Genomic DNA, 8877 nt, shown 5'->3' with positions numbered 1-8877 from the left:
TCAAAACTTTGTGTTGTTGTTCTGCTAGTTGTAAACTTTTGCGTCAGCTGAGAATTCGGCACCGCCCAAACAGTTCTTGTTTTCAATGCAGTAGCAGTACAACTTAAAATATTCATCATTTTTACAAGTAAACCATATATTCAACAGCAACACAAAGAGTCAGAGTAACTAAAGAGAAAACCCCCTAAAACTAACACACAAAATTTGATTGCAAGAAAGGAAATTAATGGATAAAGAAGGAAAGTTTAGTAGTGTATGCGTTATATTTTTTTTAAATATATTTAACTATAAAACGTTTATTTTTAATTATTTTTTTTTAACAAAGATTTAGTAAGCATATATTTAAGTGGAATGAATAGAAGAAGAGAAGTGAGCAAAGCGCAAGAGAATGAGATTGAGAATCAATTTAAAAAAAAAAAGAAAGGACAACCATTAGTTGATCCTAAAACTACCGAGAATTGTACACAAGCGAAAATTATAACCAAGAAATATCCAACAAAAAAAAAAAACAAAAAACAAACAATACAGACATGGAAAACAACAAAAGCGTCAAAAAACACAAAAACATACCTATTTTGAGCCCACATCCGCAACATCAAAGGTGAAGGAAGTTTCAAAGCAAGCTCTCATCTTTGGGTCATGAAAATGTATAACAGTTGATAAAGTTATGTGTACAATGTGCAACAGTTGATGCAACTGTTGGCGCCCCCTAGCGTTATACATAGTATAACAGACCTCAACCGAAAACCCAAACCACCAAAAAGAAACAACTATCTATGTATACAATATCGTTAAGAGCTATACTGACGGATCAGTGTGTATATTGGGACTATATTGATAGGAAAGGGATGTGGACGGAACAAGAAACGCCAGCGAGAGCAATGTTTACTGTAACTGTACAGTTGTAAAATAGTTTTTTTCGATGCCTGAAACGTTGTTTGTATGAATGAATGGATACGAAAACCAGTCCCTTATTATGCGATGAAAAGAGTTACATGAAGAATTGTTGAATTATACTTAGTGCAGAAGCAGCCGAAGGAGAAGAAAGCAAATGAATGGAGAGTGGATAGGAACGCTACAGCAAATGCAAGAGCGAGAGATAGTGTTAAAGAAACTATTGTAATGTGTTTGCCTTGAAATGAAAACAAAACTAACTAGATATGAAATAACGGTGCTGAAATGTTAATTTTTTTTAATCGATCGTTAACGTTAAGTGTTACGTTATAACGTTTGAGCGTGTATGAGAGACAAGCTGTTATACATGGATGGGACACTGCTCTACATAACAAGAACATAAACCAGCCAGCCAATCCGAACCCAAATCAAAGTCTTAACACATAGCCACAGCCAAGCAATCAAAACCGAAGGATGCATTTCGTAGAGATCGTAATCGTAGCGTAAACAGAAAATATATAACCATTCCCGTAACCAAACCCCCCGTACGACCAATTCCCATAGTTAGAGGCCGCAACCCAAGTAACTGAATCGGAGCAACAACAATCAAACTATAAACTACAAACTACACCAGCCAAAACAAGCAACAATAGCAATAGCCCAATTTTGTGTTGTTTTGAGATAGCTATTATCTAATTTTTAACTATACAGTTTTTTTTTTGTGTAACGTAAATATTAAACTAATTGATATTCCATAGAGTTAATATTACGAAATAGTTAGACGGACAGTCGACCAAATCAAATCAAATCAAAGCCCCCTGAAATCCCAAACGATCCAACCCTTTTGTTTGTATAACACTTGCTTCGAAGGCAGACAGTTCTAAAAACTAAATACACCACATGAAGAAAATCAAGGCAAATTCGACATTTCGGCAAAAAGAAAATCTAAAACACATAACATTTCGGTCAAGCAATTAACAACAAAACGAAAACCTTTTGAGCGGCACATTACTTTGGAACACAAATGACATTGACAAAATTTTTGGACAAAAACTCAAAGCCAACAAGAAGCGTGTACAAGCTTTAGGACAGCCCAATTTTATGAAATATCACATTTTCTTTGTTCTTTTTTAAGAAGAAACAAAAGAAAACAAACAGAAGCAGAAAAGATGAAGAAATTTGAAGAAGATTGAAAAAGTAATTAAAATACCTCAATGTAAGTGCATTATCTTCTACAAAAAAAAAAAAACAAAAAAAGATAAACAAATAAAAATAAAAACAAACTTGCGGAGCGTAAAAATGGATATAAATGCTAAAACATCCTAATGAGTAAAAACGAATAATAAAAAAACCTCTCCTACAAATTAAATGTATATTATAAGCAACCAAATAACAAAACATAATATTGACAAAAACAAAACCATAAGAATCTAACCGGAATCAGAAAAAACAAGCTTTGGAGAAGTCATATCACCAAATCGCACATCGAAACAAACGCATCTCGATGAGGTATCTTCTAAAAGACAAAAAACAGGCGAAAGGAACTACTTTCAAAAGTTACCCAGAGCCAAAATCAAAACGAATCCGAATCCGAACCGAACCGAACCGAATCACAGCAACCAATCAAACAACAACCACTCACTCACCCACCAAAGCCCTACCCGAAATAGTTTTGGGTCGAACTCGAACTCCCCACCCAGACCATAAGGGTTCATATGGCCCATGTGGTTCATGTGGTCCATATGGTACCGACTTAAAACAGATCAACCTAGAAGAGAGGGCTATAGGAGATTTAGGAGCAGGAGGAAGTGATTAGGATGGGATGGGAAGTGTATATAAGAATGTTGCTGGGCATTTACCATTGATCTTTATATACGAGTATCAAGCCGCTATATATGTGTATATATGCGATATATATGTGTATGTTGAAAATGCGTGACATTATGTTTTGTTATACTTGAGAATCTATATATGTATATCTATATATATGTATATAAATATAATCAATTTTGTCACTTGTTTTTAACGAATAATTATTCTAATTAACGAACGATACCCTTTTAAAATTTTTTTCAATTGAAAAATGTCCAAAGTTGTCAATATAAATACCTATACATATACATATATATCTATATATAGATATGTGGAACTATGCTTAAATACGATATTTATAAAGAACAAACGGAATTTTTCTAAAAGATTCCAAAAAGGAAAGAACAAAGAAATGAAAATTATTATTCCAAATGCTGAAACAAAGCAAAGTCAGATCGATGAAAGGGACGAGTTAATAATTTAGCTATAGCTCTGGTTTATTTTGACAGGGGGTTTAACACGATAAACATAAAATAAATGACGATAAAGATCGAGGAAATAACTAAAAGAAAACTTGTGAGTTAGCGTGCGCGTTAAAAACGAAAACAAAGATAAGAATAATGATTATGATAATGATGTAGAAAGAGAACTCAGTTGAGGAGCGAAGAGAGGAAAGCGATTGTGAGTTGTGTGAAAAGCAGAAACGAAATTATTTTTTAGTATTTAGAGGCTATTTTATATCGTTATTAAAGCAGGTAGGAAAGTGAGGCAACGGTTAGGACGACAGAATGCGAAACATGAAAGGCAGTTAGGCAAGAGCAAGAGCAAGTTAAATTTTAACCCAATGGGAAATCGAGATCGGAAAACGCAAAAATTGTGCAAAACTCAAAGAAACCATCCAACTGGCATGAGGGTAGCATTTTGAAAATCCCAGAGTACAGTTGACAACAAGTGTACAAAGCTTTTGGAGTACAATCTACTTACAAGGTTGCCACCATTTCCAAATATTGCATTTTCGTATTCTATATTTTCCAACCATTTTCCAACCCTTATGCCGATTTTGTGCAGTTTTTCTTCTCCGAGAACTTTGAAGAAAATTGTCCCGTTGAGCAAAAAAAAAATGGGAAAAATGAAAAAGAATAATGAGAAAAGTACTTTTTTGTGTTGTAAGTTGTGCCAAGTACTGATAACGTTTAAGGTGTGATAAACTCGTTTTTAAATTTAACAACTATTTAAACTATAAAAACTACTTACTAAAACAAAACAAAAAATTAAAATTAAAAAAAAAAACGTATTTTAAAAAAATGCTTTTGATGTACATTTTATACACAAACACACACACGCGCAAGAACCAGCATTACAAAAACACACACCAACCCACAAAAGTACTTTGACAACCGATTTCTTTGGAATAGGAAAAGACAGGAATAAAAACCCTAGGAAGAACATCAGAATATGAACAATCACCAATAATACGAACAACAATTTGCTTTGCTACAGGAATTCAGATGGTATAATTTAGTTTTGATTTGTAACTATAATTTAACATAAAACAAAAACAAGCAAGTTTGTACTCTTTTTAAAAATGCAGTGAAATGATATGATATGAATGAAAGAAGAGGTAATCGATGTCAAAATCGATGAAAAAATGATAAACTCTTTTTACAAGCATAAAAAATGTTATGAAACACGGATTAAGGGAAGAATACTTTTTTGAAAAGGAATATTTTTTTATATATGTACATATATATAAATATTTACAAAGGAAAACTAAATGAAAGAAGGGAAAAACGTTTTTAGCGGTACAAACATGAGTACAAATCAAGTTTTATTATTTTCTAATACATTAATTTTTTTGTCTATTATGAGAGGGGAGTTTTTACCTATCGGAAGATTTCTTTAGGCATATACATAAAATGAAGCGAAGTTGTTTTTTCTTCAATTGTTAGGCGCGTAAAAATTAAAGAGCGAGACAGCAGCAGCCAAGTTAGGTAGCCAGACAGAGAGAGGAACAGTTGATCAATGAGACATTCTATTAAAGCGAAGATAAGGATTATCGATAGGGATAACGATATAAAGCGAGTTTAACCATAAGTCGAGCTGGACAACCGAAAAACCAGGAGCAGAAACAGCAAACATAGAGCAGAAAGAAGCAGAAGAACATGCAAAGAACCGTTAGACGCGCAGAGAAAGCAAGAAGAAAGCAGAGCAAATAGCCCAAAAAGCCAAGCCGCCACTCACAGTGAAAAGAAAAAAAACGAGAATATAACGAATAATTGAAAATCGCAAGTAATAAGTACGTAAACTAAACCAAGAGGATTGAGCAATCCTCGGGAAGATAAAACAAAACAGCACAAGTTTAATCAATTCAAATTGGGGGTTCATTATTTTGTTTAGTTTCGAAAAGAAAATTGGACGCAAAATCAACTCAAATCCAGAGCAGACGGAAAAGTTAGTCAGAAAAGCAGACAGAAAAGATCTAAAAGGAAACTAAAAACCAACTCACCCTGAAATACGACACGAAAAACCACCAACTAAAATTTGAAATCAAACGCAGAACGCATGGAATGAAACAGCGGAACGCGTGGAAAACGCATGCGATTCGCAACAACTAAATGTACAAGAAAATCAACAGAAAGCGAGTTAAACAAAAATCGTAAACTGAAATCTAACTTAACTAAACCGAAACTGAATATAAAACATTTTTGAGAAGAGAAAACATGAAATAAAACTTTCAACATTTACTATATATTTTTAGCATTTAAGATCCAAAAATGGAAAATAATAAAAACCTATTGTGTCAGCAGTAAGAAAAATGTACTAAAAAAGTTTACACATACAAAACACACACTTAAAAAAAAACAAAAATCTAACAAAATGAAACCCAAAAAAAAAAAAGCGATAAGCATTAACTAAAAACACCCAGCAACCGAGGGAAAATGAACCCAAAGTTTTGAGAAAACACACAACCCCAAAAACACAAAATTCTTTATGTAAAATTCGATATGGAAACCCCTATTCGTATTGTAAATGTACAATAGCAACCACGCAACATCAAAATGCATGAAAATGATGTATGATGTAGACAATGCATTGGAACGAAACGAAAACAGAAAAGAGGATAGAACGGAGAGGAAAAGGAGAGCAAACGAAACGAAACGAAACAGAATGAGAGAAAAGCGAAAGCAAAACTAGTTCAAAAAGAGTCTCTTTGCCCCCGAACCACTGAGCTTTGTTTGTTTGTTTTTGTACATTTCAAGCATTTTGAATATATATGCATATATATTTAATAGTCCTTATTTAATATTATTCATATATATACCTATATATATATACATACTATATATATTTTTTATTGTTTCGATTTGTAATAGATTATATACGGTAATCAACTGGAGACTGAGCTACAACATATATTTAGTTACCGTTATATTTATTGCAAAGACACACACACATATACACTAACACCACCACCACCACCCCCTCCCCCCATGCACACAAACATGCAAACACACACACTCACACACCCATTCACCACCCACATGCAACATCAAACTATATTCTATAACCGAAATCTAACTAAAAACCGTAATCTATAAAACATAACCATGCATAACTCTATATAAATTATAAATCAATAAAACTGGCGTTGAGTAGTCAGTTTATTGCATTTTATTTGGCACATTGAAAAATGATTTCCGATTGATATCTTACTACCCATATGGGAATCAATCTGCGATTCCCGCTTATTTACTTTGATTATTTTATAATTTTGTTGTTGTGTATATCATTTTGCCGCCCTCTTCAGCCAACCAAACACTCCACTCCCATATTCCTATGTCCCCATAGCCCCTATAAATCCAAATGCAAATCAAATCCAATCAATCAACCACCCAACCAATTCCATTTAATCAGCCCCCACCCACCCTTCTCGTCCATCCAGCGCCTGGTTTGCCTGTGTGATAGTAGTTTATAATTAAAACCATCCGCTGGCCACCCAACCCCCCATGAGTCCTTAAGCAATCCCCCCTCACCCCGCCACCCCCATTCATCGGAACCCCAACCCGCAGACATAATTTTTTCAATTTTTGAACGGCGAGCAAACTATATAGAAACCACTTTACACATAATAAACTAAAGCTTAAAACAAAAAAAACATAAAATTAAAGATGAAAACTTACAAAAAAATACCACTATTTTTACATTAATTATGTTTAAATTTATCCTTATTCTTACATAAATTAGTTTAGAGCTTTTTTTTGCGTCGTCTACATTTTACTGTTAAGTTCATTTAATCTACACATAATCTACATGAGGATGATGTGACGACACAGGATGTATCTACATTGTACATTGTATCTACATTACAGAGCTAAAATATCTATAAATATTATAAATATAACAAAAAAAGAGTAAAATATTATTAAAAACACAAAAAAAAACAATAATTCGTTCCTTGGTTTCTTTTTATTTTCGTTGTAGTTCAGTATTTTTTGATTTTCAGTAATTGGTTTTCCCCTCTCCTTTCTAAATCGGCTTCGATACCGAAATCCTATATCCCGATCGTTTCGAGAGGCTTTCGATGTTGTCCCTGTACCAGACATACACATATATTAATGATCCGTAACCCCCTATTCAAACAGTCGTCTAAATTATGAATTTATTGTGAGTTTGAGAAGAGATAAAGTCGTCAGATAAATTCAAATAGCGTGTGAGTACATAGATGTATACCTAACTAACAACACCGATCATATATATGGAGTACACTAAACTAACATAACCTAACGTAAACTAAAATAAAGAATAAATGAATGAATTAACTACCTCAGCTTTGAATATTTCTATAGAAATGTTATTAAATGTATTTGAAAAGCGTAAGAGATATACAAATGCAAGATGCCGCCAGATCGAAAGATAGTAAATAAAACGAAAGTAAGATGGAACAAAACAATGTCAAAGAAAACAAGTTTTAGAGCTGCATTTATATAGTATCAGATCGATAAGAAACAAAATAGTAACAAAATCGAAAAACAAAACCAAAAAAAATATATTAAGTGTACGTTTTGCATATTCCTATATAGTTAACTAAACGTAAAAGCAAGATGGGTAAACATGAATACTACTATAACAATAATTTTGCGTCCATTTTTGTTGTTTCCTATACAAGAAAAAAAAAATTAAACAAAAACAAACCAAAAAAAAAATCAAACAAATAAATCACAAAAATAGGATGAAAATAAAACTATATTCCCAATTACATTGTATAACTGTCTTTTAACCGCAAGCAAAACGCTATCACAATCGGTACACGATAACCAATATACTATACATATATCAAATATCCACTCTGTGTATGTTTTGTATCTGCCATGGAATATGTACCCGAAAGTAAGCTAGATAACCACGTAAAGGACATAGGACTCGATGTCTAGATGTGTCGTCATAGTTTAGAGGCCCCAGTATTTACTAGCGAGTACTTTGCATTTGTTCACCCTTACTTTTCCCTTTACCAATTTTACCTTTACCTGTACCCCTATCCAAACTATCATACCAAATTCATAAACAAAAAAGTTTCTTCATTTGATTGCCATACCCCTCAGCACGCCCAAAACTCCTAGTATTCTGGCCAGTCCCAGGGTGCTGATTCAAAAACTAGATATACATAGGTGTATACATAACATACTAATCTGCGTAAGATGTTTTCCCCATTTCGGTGTAACTAAATGTTAATATTGCTAGCGCTCAATACGAAATTACCGTATACAAGACCCACATTCAGCAAATAAAAAGACACAAAAGCTTACTAAATTGTATCCCAAGGCCAAGGAAAATATTAGAAAACCAGATATACAACTAACTCAAATACAATTTTGTGAACATGTGAAAAACAAATCGAAAAGAAATTTACTCAATAAATGATTTTTCGTATATAAGACGTGCATTATCCATCCAGTTTTGCAAATTTTTTTTCAGCAGCGCTTAAAAGAGAACGAAAATGTTATTTTTTCCATAATTTGGCAAAAAGAAGTCGCACAGATAAAATTATGACTGTTTTGTATTGCTTAATAACATTGCAAACTATCCGTTTTATTTTCTGCCAATTTTTTTGACCAATTTTGTAAAATTGGTCAACTTTGCAAAAAATGGCCAAAAATTAAGGTTGCCAGATTT

The sequence above is a fragment of the Drosophila teissieri genome, chromosome X, assembly GCF_016746235.2.
Source record: "Drosophila teissieri strain GT53w chromosome X, Prin_Dtei_1.1, whole genome shotgun sequence".
Taxonomy (NCBI): Eukaryota; Metazoa; Arthropoda; class Insecta; order Diptera; family Drosophilidae; genus Drosophila; species Drosophila teissieri.
This window is presented reverse-complemented; position numbering follows the sequence as displayed.